Genomic DNA, 15713 nt, shown 5'->3' with positions numbered 1-15713 from the left:
GATCTGAGCAGGAAGGAAGGGAAGCAATAACCCCTGTGCGGCGAAGATAGTCTCTTTTGTCAAGCCACGCGGTTACCAAGGCTGCGTGGGGAGTGGAGTCGTCACGTCCCATCCAACTATCACGCGCCAGCCTGGCCCGCAGACTTTGGGGCCCGTGGCGCTTCGTCCTCGGCTAGGCTTCACCCAGAAGCCAACTCCGCGCGCGCCTTGGGCCTGGGGGCTACTGTCGGCGTACTGGGAACCAGGGTACCCAGACTTGCCTGTTTGCGGCCTACGTCGCGTTCCTAGTACGGCCTGGTAGGGCCCAGCTGATCGACCAGCTGCTCAAGACCCTCGCGAGGGGGCCAGCCCTAGCGAGGAGAACGACCAAGACCTCCTCAGGGAGCGGCCTCACCTAGGCCGCTCCAGAGGGGCAACCAAGACCTCTCCCAAGAGTGGCCTCAGCTAGGCTGCTTCGGGAGGGTGGAGATCTCAAGGCAAGGGCTGCCTCAGGAGGAGGCAGTGACGCAAGCCATGACGAACCATGCCGGCGGGCGCCAGCGCGCGCTGGCAGGCGCAGTTTCCATATCGGTGCAAAGGAGACCGCGCAGGCGCAGGTTCCCGAGGGGCGAGACAAAGGTTTCCCCTTTGGTGCAACAAGACCAAAGACCGCAAGGACGGCAGGAAGGATGTCATCGCCGAGCCCACCACCGCGTCACCGCCTGCCCTCTTTGCAGGCGAAGACCACCTTTTGTCAGGATAGGAGCGTCCTTTTGTTCCCGCTCAAATGGCCGTTGTGGGATTCCCTTCCCACCTAAACATTTCGGGGGAAGAGGACCCTGGCCGTCTATATAAGTAGCTAGGGTTCCTAGCATAGGGGAGGGACCAACCCATTGGGACTTAGCATAGCAAAGGAGCAAGAACATCCGCTTCCTCACCCCTCTCGAGCTCGCCTCCTGAGCTCAGGAAACCACTGTACTTGTTCATACTCGAGCCCTCGCGAGGCCGATCCACTAAAGCAGGACGTAGGGTGTCGGTGTCAAAACCGGCGGATCTCGGGTAGGGGGTCCCGAACTGTGCGTCTAGGCCGGATGGTAACAGGAGGCAAGGGACATGAAGTTTTACCCAGGTTCGGGCCCTCTCGATGGAGGTAAAACCCTATGTCCTGCTTGATTAATATTGATGATATGGGTAGTACAAGAGTACATCTACCACGAGATCAGAGAGGCTAAACCCTAGAAGCTAGCATATGGTATGATTGTTATTGTCTATGTTGTCCTACGGACTAAAACCCTCCGGTTTATATAGACATCGGAGAGGGTTAGGGTTACACAAAGTTGGTTACGATGGTAGGAGATCTGAATATCCGTATCGCCAAGCTTGCCTTCCACGCCAAGGAAAGTCCCTTCAAGACACAGGACGAAGTCTTCAATCTTGTATCTTCATAGTCCGGGAGTCCGGCTGAAGGTATAGTTCGGCTATCCGAACACCCCCTAATCCAGGACTCCCTCCGTAGCCCCTGAACCAGGCTTCAATGACGACGAGTCCGGCGCGCGGATTGTTTTCGACATTGCAAGGTGGGTTCCTCCTCCAAGTACTTCATAGAAGATTTTGAACACAAAGATAGTGTCCGGCTCTGCAAAATAAGGGGCAGCTCATCCCCACCCCTAAGCCCCATGAGAGGGTGGTATTCCTCCCCCATTTCCTCCGCGGACTGGGCTTCCCTCTTCACCCATTTGTCCGGGGGCTCATGTTATACTATGGCCTGGATTTCCACGATCTGGCCCTGAACTTCGTCCTCAACATCTCGGCGTTTATCGTCGTGTGCGAGGCTTTCCTCCGCATCCGCCCCCATTTCGGCCTATGGCTCAAGACTTTCAACGTCAAGCCGAAGGTGGTGCGCGGCAACCAGGCGGAGTGTGGAGGCGTCATGGTGGGCAAGATGGCCAACGTCTTATGGCTCGAGGGCTCCTTTGTGGAGACCCTGAAGGGGTGGCAATCGTGGTGGTTTTATATCACTGAGCCGTGTGACCCCGCATGGGTCGCAACCCCCGAGTTTCGATCTGGACCCCCTACACGGGTCATCTCCTGGAAGGAGACGGGCCTATCGTGGGGTAAAAAAGGAGAGCTGACCGGTCTCCAAACATGGATCCAAACCCTGGTGGACAAGAAGCTCAAACTTGTCAACGTAGTCCAGGTTATGCTCATCCTCCTGATCCTCCCGTGTCAACAACGGGCTTTCAACCTGTGGGAGTTCGACCCAGCGCGGCACCAAACTCTGAGCAGGCTCTTCGACACGACGTATGAAGATGCCTGGAGGGTGCTTTTCAAGGGTGCCGAGGCCCCCGCATCCGCTACCGAGGATCGCGGATTCAGTATGCGGCATCACGCTCACGCGATAAGCTGTTTTTTCCTTTTACAGGATATTAGTTTTTCATAGTTTGACTCCATGTGGGATCTAAGCTCCCTTACCTTTGACAGGATTGACAGGTGACGTCCGGACAGATCAACTGTCCGACTCCTTTGCCCAAAGGCCCAGTGGACGCTCGGTTGGCGAAGCTGCTAGTTCCGGCACCCTATGTGGTGCCAGAGAAGAAGGCCGCGAAAAGGGCCACGGGAACTCGAAAGAGTGCCCGGCGCTAGGAGGTGTCGGATTCATCATCTGACAGTTTCAAAGCGCATTCCTCCCGTGAAGTCGAGGAGGAAGAAGAAGAAACCTCTCCCCCCTCCAGCGGGAGGAGAGAAGAAAAGGAAGGCCGCCCTCTCTGGGGAGGCCGGAGGGTCCAAGATGGGGAAAACCCTTCCTCCGGACTACTCCACCGACACCGTCGACGGTGGGGAGGAGTGGCAGCCCAGGGCCAAGCCCCTGGCAAAATCGTGAGTATCCGGATACCGGAGTAATTCCTAGTATTCGTTTATTGCACATCTTTCCCTTATGTTGAATATGTTTATGCAGCCCACCCAAAGACCGGCTCGAAGCGTCGTCGAGCGGCTCACTGGACTCGTCGGATGTGAACTCGCTTCCGACGGCTTCCTCCCCCGCCCTACGGACAACACTGAAGTGTTGTCCCAACAGGTTCCGAGCAGGGAGGAGGTGGCCCTGGAGGTGCCGCAAGGCGACTTCTCGGACTCCAGGAGTAAAGGGGATGAAACCCCCCAGGGCTCCATGTCCGGCTCAAGGCCGGACACCGCTCCGGAACCTTCAAAGGTTCCAGAGTCCGGCGGGCGACCTCCTTCTAAGAGGAGCAAGCCCACCGTGCCGGTGACCCCCGTCCAACCGGGGGCGCCGGACAATCTGTTGGAGGTGCTCGAAGGCGCCTCCATCGACGAGGAGCACCACACTATTATGAGTGCGGTGGTCCAGAAGGTTCAGTCCGCCAAGAGCGGACTGACTGAAGCTTGTACTAGCCTTTTGACAGGCTTTGAGGTAAGTAAAGAAGGTGTAAATAATAGTACCGCATAGATAGTAGCCCCTGATGCTCTGTTGGGCGTTCGGGAAGAAAAGCCGAATAGAGGATCAAAGAATTCGCAGGAGTCTAACAAAGGAGTCAATATGCGTATGCAGGCTTCTCTGCTGGCGTCCGCCGCGCTGACTGCGGAAGTGGACACGCTGAAGCAGAGCCTCGAGAAGTCTGAGCAAGAGCTCGGGCGTGCCAAGAAGCAGCTCGAGGAGAAGGAAGGTAAGAAATACCTTGTTTGAATATATATAAAAAAGGTGCAATTGCAAAAAAATGACAGGATTAACGTGGCTATTGTAGGGGCCATGTCTGAGGGTGGCGACCCTTAAGCAAGCGCTGCTCGAGGCCGAGAAGAGTGCGGCCGCGGAGCGCAACGAGCGGGAGAAGTATGAGGCCGAGGTTGGCAAGGTGCGGCAAGAGCTCCAGGTTCTCATGAAAAAACATGAGAGTTTGGAGCTTGACTCAAAGACGCGAGCGTCCGAGCTCGTGGCGGCTATTGAAAATGCCAAGTCTGCCAAAACCGAATCCCAGAAGACCCTCCAGGAGTTGGATGAGGTGAAGAAGATAGCGGCGGGTTAGGCATTCTTTATGCAAAGCAAACATATAAACGTGAGTTACTTGTTACTTACCCGAATCCGAAGCTCTCCAGGACCATTCGCAGATCTTCCTCGGAGTGTGTCCGATGCTGCCGCATTCTATCGGGCCTAGGAGGGCAGCTCGACAGAGAAGGTGTTCTGGTCTTAGTATGCTGAGGCCGGACACCCCGTGCCCCTGAGCGACCAGCTGAAGCAACTGGTCGAGCTCCACAAGGCAGCCGAACATGCCATGAAGGGCCTCTTAGTTTGGCTGTGGCCTGGAGAGGCTCTGCTTGGGAGCTATTTCAGGCTGGTGCGGCGGCTGGTGGAGGCCTATCCAAGGCTCGAAGTCATCAAGCGCTCCGTCTGCATTGAAGGTGCCCGTAGGGCCCTTGCCCGTGCTAAGGTGCACTGGGGCAAGCTGGATGCTGAGAAACTTGTGAAGGACAGGCCACTGCCGGGGAAAGAGCATCGCAAGCCCAAGAATTACTATAAGGATGTTCTGAAGGGTGCCTGCCTTGTGGCGGATGAATGTTCTAGGGATGTAATTTTTGAGTAAAACTCGCTTGTTTTTGTCCTGTGCGCTGAAAACTTGTTCATATGCGCTGAGGAATGTTGTTTGAATTTAAAATATTACCTTCTGTGCGACTGTTTATCAATTCTAAGAGATGGCGAGTCGTCGGCTTCTGCCCCCATGCCGCTAGTGCTGGGGTGTTCGGGGATAAACCTGAGCGCTCTTTTTCCCATGTTTGGGTCCTTCGAGGGAGGCTCTCAGCCCAACGAACAAGGCAATCGGACTATAACGTGTGAACACTCTCACTTAGCCATAGAATTCTATAATTTTAAATTTCGGCGAAGCCCCTGGTATTCGGAAGACCGAGTTCGGGGCGCTATCCACGCCTTGGCCGGACAGAGCCGACTCCTCGCCCTAAGCGTCATAAGTCTTTAGGACTCGAAAAAACCTCTCGAACAGCGACCGACTCTCGCTTCATCATGACAGTCAGTTTTAGCTTTCTCCACTGAGGTGCTCGGCCCAGCTCAACTGGGGCACAATCGTAGTGGTTCTCCTAGTGCTACCTTAGCTGATATAGCGGAACGTAAGGCACCAAAACAGAGGAGCCGGGCAAACCCAACTATTGACCCAAGACATGATTTAGAGCCGATGCATATAATGCTATAAGTTCAGGGTGCCGCACTTGTGAAAGTGTTCGGACTTCTCACACCATATTGAGGGGTACTAAAGCCCCTGGCGTATTTTGGCCGTACCAAATTGTACGGGTGCAACATGTCATTAAGGAACATATATTTATAAAAAAGTAATGCAAAAATAGACAAAAGCTATGCATTGTTTATTAAAAATGGCTGCGATCAAAGCAGAACGATACAGGTAATGCGATAAACAAAAAGTTGGACTATTTAACATGTCTGCTCTAGGGGCAAGCTGCGGAATAGTATGCGAAACAGGTATACTGCTCGTGATAGAGACCACCTGGGAGTTCCGTAATGCGGCGTGGCTTGTCTGCCTCCCTGGTTCTTGCATCGTTTGTGCGGCAATTGAACTGCCGAACAGGCCTTCCAGAGAATGGAGTCCTGAAAGTAAGAGAAAATTTTAAAAAATCGGCAGCCCCTGGTGTGGTTTAAGCCGCGATTTGGGCGTGCCGTGATGGTGCCCCTCCCCCTATACCCATGGTATTTTTAGAGCGTAGATATGTACGCGAAGTACTGATGTCGCATTGTTGCGAGGGCTAGGGTTGGGGCCGCATTGCTACGCCTGCTCGGAACGTGCCAGGCGGTCTTGTTGTGGGTTACTCCGGGCGCGCTTGACGGTGTCCGGACATTTAATGGCCGGACTGGAGAACTGCCTGGAGAGGCTGCTTTGTACTTCCGCTGCAAGGGCCACCGTGTGCTCCTCCGTTCAGAGGGAGCGTTCGGTGTTTCCATTGACCATAATTACTCCTAGAGGGCCTGGCATCTTGAGCTTAAGGTATGCGTAGTGCGGTACCGCATTGAACTTGGCAAATGCGGTTCGTCCGAGCAGTGCGTGATAGCCACTGCGGAATGGGACTATGTCGAAGATCAACTCCTCGCTTCAGAAATTATCCGGAGATCCGAAGACCACTTCAAGTGTGACTGAGCCTGTACAGTTGGCCTCTACACCTGGTATTACGCCTTTAAAGGTTGTTTTGGTGGGCTTAATCCTCGAGGGATCTATGCCCATTTTCCGCATTGTATCCTGGTAAAGCAGGTTCAGGCTGCTGCCGCCGTCCATAAGGACTCTAGTGAGATGAAATCCATCAATAATTGGGTCTAGAACCAATGCGGCAAATCCGCCATGACGGATGCTAGTGGGATGGTCTCTCCGATCAAAGGTGATCGGGCAGGAGGACCATGGGTTGAACTTTGGGGCGACTGGCTCTACCGCGTATACGTCCCTTAACGCGCGCTTCCGCTCCCTCTTGGGGACGTGGGTTGCGTATATCATGTTCACCGTCCGCACTTGTGGGGGAAAACCCTTCTGTCCATTGTTGTTCGGTGGCCGGGGCTCCTCGTCGTCATCGCTATGCAGCCCCTTGTCTTCATTTTCGGCGTTTAACTTGCCTGCCTGCTTGAACACCCAACAATCCTTGTTGGTGTGATTGGCCGGCTTTTCAGGGGTGCCATGTATTTGGCACAAGTGGTCGAGTATTCGGTCCAAGCTGGACGGGCCCCTAGGATTCCTTTTGAATGGCTTTTTCCGCTGACCGGATTTAGAGCCTCTGAATCCGGCATTAACTGCCATATCCTCAGCATTGTCGCTGTTAATGCGGCGCTTCTGCTTGTTGCGACGTGACCCGCCGCTACTGTCCCTGGTATCCGAATTACCAAGGTTCTTGGTCATATTGTTGCTACGAGCAAGCCAGCTGTCTTCTCCCGCGCAAAAGCGGGTCATGAGTGTCGTGAGTGCTGCCATGGATTTCGGCTTTTCCTGTCCTAGGTGCCGGGCAAGCCACTCGTCACGGATATTGTGCTTGAAGGCTGCTAGGGCCTCTGCGTCCGGCCAGTCGACTATTTGATTTTTCTTTGTTAGGAACCGTGTCCAGAATTGGCTGGCCGATTCATATGGCTGCTGAATTACGTGGCTTAGGTCATCGGCGTCTGGGGGTCGCACATAAGTGCCTTGGAAATTATCGAGAAATGCGGCTTCCAGGTCCTCCCAACAACTGATTGATCCTGTTGGCAAGCTGTTAAGCCAATGCCGAGCTGGTCCTTTAAGCTTGAGTGGGAGGTATTTGATGGCGTGGAAATCATCACCGCGGGCCATGTGGATATGAAGGAGATAATCCTCGATCCATACCGCAGGATCCGTTGTGCCATCATATGATTCGATGTTTACGGGTTTGAAACCCTCGGGGATTTGATGATCCATTATTTTGTCTGTGAAGCATAGTGGGTGTGCGGCGCCTCTATACTGGGCTATATCATGACGTAGCTCCAATGAGCTTTGTCTACTGTGTTCGGCCCTGCTGAATTTGTGGCCGGCGTGACAGTTACCGTCTCAAGCCGTAGGGTGCCCACGCGATCCGTAGATCGATCTTGTTTGCCTTGCCTTGTCCTCCAACATATCTCGTAAGTCCGGCGCATATTCCCATGCCTTGGTACGGGGTGCGGCTTGAGTGGAGGGCCGAGAGGCCTCTCTGTCGCGGCCATGAGGTGGCCGGTCGGCCGCATCAAGTGCTTCCTCCTCTAATCGGGGCAGCAACCTGCGCTTTGGGTAGCTCTTGGAGGGGCATTCGAGTTTATGCTCTTCGGCCACAAGGACTTCAGTCCATCTATCGACTAGCAAATCTTGATCAGCTTTAAGCTGTTGCTGTTTTTTCTTGAGGCTTCTTGCCGTGGCCATAAGCCTGCATTGAAAATGCTTTTTCTTGACGGGATCCTCCGGTACGACGAATTCGTCGTCGTCGAGGCTTGCCTCGTCTTCGGAGGGAGGCATATAATTGTCGTCGTCGACCTCCCCGTCTGCCGCTCTCTCATGAGGGCTGGCTTCTCCGTCCTCCTGTGCTAAATCTTGCTGGAGGGGGTTCTCTTCGGCACTTTTCGGAGTATTATTATCTCCCGTGCTGGAATCGCCGTATTTGTTTTGGCGGGATTTTGAGCGGCGCTGCTGACGCCGGTGCTTAGGCTGTTTCTTGGAGGGGTCATCCTCCGCTGTTCCATCGCCATCTCCTTCTTTTGGGGTGTCCACCATGTATATGTCATATGACGAGGTGGCTTTCCAGGGCCTAGTAGGCGCTGGTTCTTCATCATCTCCTCCATCGGTGTCCATACCGTCGATGTCTTCGGAGTCGAAGTCGAGCATGTCAGTTAAGTCGTCGACAGTGGCTACAAAGTGGGTGGTGGGTGGGTTTTGAATTTCTTCATCATCCGTACCCCAACCATGCTGACCATAGTCCGGCCAGGGCCCTCCTGATAAAGAGAGAGACTCCAGTGTCTTCAGAATATCGCCGAAAGGTGAGTGCTGAAATATGTCCGCGACAGTGAACTCCATGATCGGCGTCCAATCAGATTCGATTGGCAGGGGCACGGAGGGTTCGGAGTCCGGAGAGGAGTCCGGCTCCTTGGAGTCACGAGTCTTGCGGAGTGCGGGGCTGGTGTTCGGCTCAATCGCCGTCGGGATCGCAGCCCACGAGGTGGCGTCCAACCGCCCATCCTCGATCGGCGCAGTTGGCTCCGAATTAAGGGTGGAAGCTGATGCAGGTGCGGCCTCCAGGGTACTGTTCGGCGGCAGAGCTAGATCATGCTCTTCGGGACAATGCGGCGCGCTCGGCAGTGGCTCGAATCCGTCGAAGATCAAGTCCCCGCGGATGTCAGCCGTGTAGTTTAAACTTCCGAATCTGACCTAACAGCCAGGGGCGTTGCTTTCGATCTGCTCCAGATGGCCAAGTGAATTGGCCCGCAGTGCGAAGCCGCCAAAAACGAAGATCTGTCCGGGGAGGAAGGTCTCACCCTGGACTGCATCGCTATTGATGATCGTAGGAGTCATCAAGCCTGACGGCGACGACACAGAGGAACTCTCAATGAAAGCACCAATGTCGGTGTCAAAATCGGCGGATCTCGGGTAGAGGGTCCTGAACTGTGCATCTAGGCCGGATGGTAACAGGAGGCAAGGGACACGAAGTTTTACCTATGTTCGGGCCCTCTCGATGGAGGTAAAACCCTACGTCCTGCTTGATTAATATTGATGATATGGGTAGTACAAGAGTAGATCTACCACGAGATCAGAGAGGCTAAACCCTAGAAGCTAGCCTATGGTATGATTGTTGTTGTCTATGTTGTCCTACGGACTAAAACCCTCTGGTTTATATAGACACCGGAGAGGGTTAGGGTTACACAAAGTCGGTTACAATGGTAGGAGATCTGAATATCCGTATCGCCAAGCTTGCCTTCCACGCCAAGGAAAGTCCCTTCCGGACACGGGACGAAGTCTTCAATCTTGTATCTTCATAGTCCGGGAGTCCGGCTGAAGGTATAGTCCGGCTATCCGAACACCCCCTAATCCAGGACTCCCTCATAGGGTTTTACACCGCAAGGTGGCCTGAACCTGGGTAAACTCTGTTGAAAATATGCCCTAGAGGCAATAATAAAATGGTTATTATTATATTTCTTTGTTCATGATAATTGTCTATTGTCATGCTATAATTGTGTTATCCGGAAATCGTAATACATGTGCGAATACATAGACCACAACACGTCCCTAGTGAGCCTCTAGTTGACTAGCTCGTTGATCAACAGATATTCATGGTTTCTTGACTATGGACATTGAATGTCATTGATAACGAGATCACATCATTAGGAGAATGATGTGATGGACAAGACCTAATCCTAAGCATAGCTCAAAGATCGTGTAGTTCGTTTGCTGTAGCTTTTCTGAATGTCAAGTATCATTTCCTTAGACCATGAGATTGTGCAACTCCCGGATACCGTAGGAGTGCCTTGGGTGTGCCAAACGTCACAACGTAACTGGGTGACTATAAAGGTACATTACAGGTATCTCCGAAAGTGTTTGTTGGGTTGGCACGAATCGAGACTGGGATTTGTCACTCCGTATGATGGAGAGGTATCTTTGGGCCCACTCGGTAATGCATCATCATAATGAGCTCAATGTGATCAAGTGGTTGATCACAGGATCATGCATTACGATACGAGTAAAGTGACTTGCCGGTAACGAGACTGAACAAGGTATTGGGATACCGACGATCGAGTCTCGGGCAAGTAACGTACCGATTGACAAAGGGAATTGTATACGGATTGATTGAATCCTCGACATCATGGTTCATCCGACGAGATCATTGTGGAGCATGTGGGAGCCAACATGGGTATCCAGATCCCGCTGTTGGTTATTGACCGGAGAGGCTTCTCGGTCATGTCTGCATGTCTCCCGAAACCGTAGGGTCTACACACTTAAGGTTCGATGACGCTAGGGTTGTAGAGATATTAGCATACGGTAACCCGAAAGTTGTTCGGAGTCCCGGATGAGATCCCGGACGTCATGAGGAGTTTCGAAATGGTCCGGAGGTAAATATTTATATATAGGAAGTCCAGTTTCGGCCATCGGGAAGGTTTCGGGGGTCATGGTATTGTACCGGGACCACCGGAAGGGTCCCGGGGGTCCACCGGGTGGGGCCACCTATCCCGGAGGGCCCCATGGGCTGAAGTGGGAGGGGAACCAGCCCCTAGTGGGCTGGTGCCCTCCCTTGGGCCTCCCCCTGCGCCTAGGGTTGGAAACCTAGGGGTGGGGGCGCCACCCTTGCCTTGGGGGGCAAGGCACCCCCTTGGCTGCTGCCCCCCTAGGAGATTGGATCTCCTAGGGCCGGCGCCCCCCTAGGCACCCTATATATAGTGGGGGGGGAGAGGGCTGCTTACCCAAGCCCCTGGCCTCTCCCTCTCCCTCCCGTGACACTCCTCCGTCTCCCTGCGCTTGGCGAAGCCCTGCTGAGATCACTGTTGCTTCCACCACCACGCCGTCGTGCTGCTGGATCTTCATCAACCTCTCCTTCCCCCTTGCTAGATCAAGTTGGAGGAGACGTCTTCCCAACCGTACGTGTGTTGAACGCGGAGGTGCTGTCCGTTCGGCACTTGGTCATCGGTGATTTGAATCACGTCGAGTACGACTCCATCATCCCCGTTCTCTTGAACGCTTCCGCTCGTGATCTACAAGGGTATGTAGATGCACTCCTTCCTCCCTCGTTGCTAGATGACTCCATAGATTGATCTTGGTGATGCGTAGAAAATTTTAAAATTCTGCTACATTCCCCAACAGTGGCATCATGAGCTAGGTCTATGTGTAGTTACTATGCACGAGTAGAACACAAAGTAGTTGTGGGCGTCGATATTGTCAATTATCTTGCCGTTACTAGTCTTATCTTGATTCGGCGGTATTGTGGGATGAAGCGGCCCGGACCAACCTTACACGTACGCTTACGTGAGACCGGTTCCACCGACTGACATGCACTAGTTGCATAAGGTGGCTGGCGGGTGTCTGTCTCTCCCACTTTAGTCGGATCGGATTCGATGAACAGGGTACTTATGAAGGGTAAATAGAAATTGGCAATTCACGTTGTGGTTTTGGCGTAGGTAAGAAACGTTCTTGCTAGAATCCTATAGCAGCCACGTAAAAACTTGCAACAACAATTAGAGGACGTCTAACTTGTTTTTGCAGCAAGTGTTTTGTGATGTGATATGGCCAAAGGATGTGATGAATGATATATGTGATGTATGAGATGACCATGTTCTTGTAATAGGAATCATGACTTGCATGTCGATGAGTATGACAACCGGCAGGAGCCATAGGAGTTGTCTTTATTTATTTATGACCTATGTGTCAACATAAACGTCATGCAATTACTTTACTTTATTGCTAAAGCGTTAGCCATAGTAGTAGAAGTAATAGATGACGTGACAACTTCAAGAAGACACGATGATGGAGATCATGATGATGGAGATCATGGTGTCATGCCGGTTACAACGATGATCATGGAGCCCCGAAGATGGAGATCAAAAGGAGCGAATGATATTGGCCATATCATGTCACTATTTGATTGCATGTGATGTTTATCATGTTTTACATCTTATTTGCTTAGAACGATGGTAGCTTAAATAAGATGATCCCTCATAATAATTTCAAGAAAGTGTTCCCCCTAACTGTGCACCGTTGCGAAGGTTCGTTGTTTCGAAGCACCACGTGATGATCGGATGTGATAGATTCTAACGTTCGAATACAACGGGTGTAAGCCAGATTTACACACGCAATACACTTAGGTTGACTTGACGAGCCTAGCATGTACATACATGGCCTTGGAACACGGAAGACCGAAAGGTCGAGGATGAGTCGTATAGAAGATACGATCAACACGAAGATGTTCACCGATGTTGGCTAGTCCGTTTCACGTGATGATCGGACACGGCCTAGTTAACTCAGATCATGTTATACTTAGATGACTGGAGGGATGTCTATCTGAGTGGGAGTTCATTGAGTAATTTGATTAGATGAACTTAATTATCATGAACTTAGTCTAAAATCTTTACAATATGTCTTGTAGATCAAATGGCCCACGTTGTCCTCAACTTCAACGCGTTCCTAGAGAAAACTAAGCTGAAATACGATGGCAGCAACTATACGGACTGGGTCCGAAACCTGAGGATCATCCTCATAGCTACCAAGAAAGATTATGTCCTAGAAGCACCGCTAGGTGACGCACCCGTCCCACAGAACCAAGACGTTATGAACGCTTGGCAGACACGTGCTGATGATTACTCCCTTGTTCAGTGCGGCATGCTTTACAGTTTAGAACCGGGGCTCCAAAAGCGTTTTGAGAGACACGGAGCATATGAGATGTTCGAAGAGCTGAAAATGGTTTTTCAAGCTCATGCCCGGGTCGAGAGATATGAAGTCTCTGACAAGTTCTTCATCTGTAAGATGGAGGAAAATAGTTCTGTCAGTGAGCACATACTCACAATGTCTGGGTTACATAACCGCTTGACTCAGCTTGGAGTTAATCTCCCGGATGATGCGGCCATTGACAGAATCCTTCAGTCGCTTCCATCGAGCTACAAGAGCTTTGTGATGAACTTCAATATGCAGGGGATGGAAAAGACCATTCCTGAGGTATATTCAATGCTGAAATCAGCAGAGGTTGAAGTCAAAAAGGAACATCAAGTGTTGATGGTGAATAAAACCACTAAGTTCAAGAAAGGCAAGGGTAAGAAGAACTTCAAGAAGGACAACAAGGGAGTTGCCGCGCCCGGTAAGCAAGCTGCCAGGAAGAAGCCAAAGAATGGACCCAAGCCCGAGACTGAGTGTTTTTATTGCAAGGGAAGTGCTCACTGGAAGCGGAACTGCCCCAAATACTTAGCGGACAAGAAGGCCGGCAACACGAAAGGTATATGTGATATACATGTAATTGATGTGTACCTTACCAGTACTCGTAGTAGCTCCTGGGTATTTGATACCGGTGCCGTTGCTCACATTTGTAACTCAAAGCAGGAGCTGCGGAATAAGCGGAGACTGGCGAAGGACGAGGTGACGATGCGCGTCGGGAATGGTTCCAAGGTCGATGTGATCGCCGTCGGCACGCTGCCTCTACATTTACCTACGGGATTAGTTTTAAACCTCAATAATTGTTATTTAGTGCCAGCTTTGAGCATGAACATTGTATCAGGATCTCTTTTAATTTGAGATGGCTACTCATTTAAATCCGAGAATAATGGTTGTTCTATTTATATGATAGATATGTTTTATGGTCATGCTCCGATGGTGAATGGTTTATTCTTAATGAATCTCGAGCGTAATGCTACACATATTCATAGTGTGAATACCAAAAGATGTAAGGTTGATAATGATAGTCCCACATACTTGTGGTACTACTGCCTTGGTCACATAGGTGTCAAACGCATGAATAAGCTCCATGCAGATGGACTTTTAGAGTCTCTTGATTACGAATCATTTGACACGTGCGAACCATACCTCATGGGTAAAATGACCAAGACTCCGTTCTCAGGAACAATGGAGCGAGCAACCAACTTATTGGAAATCATACATACTGATGTGTGCGGTCCAATGAGTGTTGAGGCTCGCGGTGGCTATCGTTATGTTCTCACCCTCACTGATGACTTGAGTAGATATGGGTATGTCTACTTAATGAAACACAAATCTGAGACCTTTGAAAAGTTCAAGGAATTTCAGAGTGAGGTTGAGAATCAATGTGACAGGAAAATCAAGTTCTTGCGATCAGATCGTGGGGGAGAATACTTGAGTCACGAATTTGGCACACACTTAAGAAAATGTGGAATAGTTTCACAACTCACGCTGCCTGGAACACCTCAGCATAATGGTGTGTCCGAACGTCATAATCGCACTCTATTAGATATGGTGCGATCTATGATGTCTCTTACCGATTTACCGCTGTCATTTTGGGGCTATGCTTTAGAGACTGCCACATTCACTTTAAATAGGGCTCCGTCGAAATCCGTTGAGACGACACCGTATGAATTATGGTTTGGGAAGAAACCTAAGCTGTCGTTTCTAAAAGTTTGGGGATGCGATGCTTATGTCAAGAAACTTCAACCTGAAAAGCTCGAACCCAAGTCGGAAAAATGCGTCTTCATAGGATACCCTAAAGAAACTGTTGGGTATACCTTCTACCTCAGATCCGAAGGCAAGATCTTTGTTGCCAAGAATGGGTCCTTTCTAGAGAAAGAGTTTCTCTCGAAAGAAATAAGTGGGAGGAAAGTAGAACTTGTTGAAGTATTACCTCTTGAACCGGTAAGTGGCGCAGCTCAAGAAAATGTTCCTGAGGTGCCTGCACCGACTAGAGAGGAAGTTAATGATGATGATCATGAAACTTCAGATCAAGTTACTACTAAACTTCGTAGGTCCAGGAGGACACGTTCCGCACCAGAGTGGTACGGCAACCCTGTCTTGGAAATCATGTTGTTAGACAACGGTGAACCTTCGAACTATGAAGAAGCGATGGCGGGCCCGAATTCCGACAAATGGCTGGAAGCCATGAAATCCGAGATAGGATCCATGTATGAAAACAAAGTATGGACTTTGACTGACTTGCCCGATGATCGGCGAGCCATAGAAAATAAATGGATCTTTAAGAAGAAGACAGACGCGGATGGTAATGTGACCATCTATAAAGCTCGGCTTGTCGCTAAGGGTTATCGACAAGTTCAAGGGGTTGACTACGATGAGACTTTCTCACCCGTAGCGAAGCTAAAGTCCGTCCGAATCATGTTAGCAATTGCCGCATTATATGATTATGAGATATGGCAAATGGACGTCAAAATGGCATTCCTTAATGGTTTCCTTAAGGAAGAATTGTATATGATGCAGCCGGAAGGTTTTGTCGATCCTAAGAATGCTGACAAGGTGTGCAAGCTCCAACGCTCGATTTATGGGCTGGTGCAAGCATCTCGGAGTTGGAACATTCGTTTTGATGAGATGATCAAAGCGTTTGGGTTTATGCAGACTTATGGAGAAGCCTGCATTTACAAGAAAGTGAGTGGGAGCTCTGTAGCATTTATCATATTGTATGTGGATGACATACTGTTGATGGGAAATGATATAGAATTCTTGGAAAGCATAAAGGCCTACTTGAACAAGTGTCTTTCAATGAAGGACCTTGGAGAAGCTGCTTATATATTAGGCATCAAGATC

This window comes from Triticum urartu, chromosome 3 (genome assembly GCF_003073215.2).
Source record: "Triticum urartu cultivar G1812 chromosome 3, Tu2.1, whole genome shotgun sequence".
Lineage (NCBI taxonomy): Eukaryota > Viridiplantae > Streptophyta > Magnoliopsida > Poales > Poaceae > Triticum > Triticum urartu.
Note: the sequence above shows the minus strand (reverse complement) of the source record.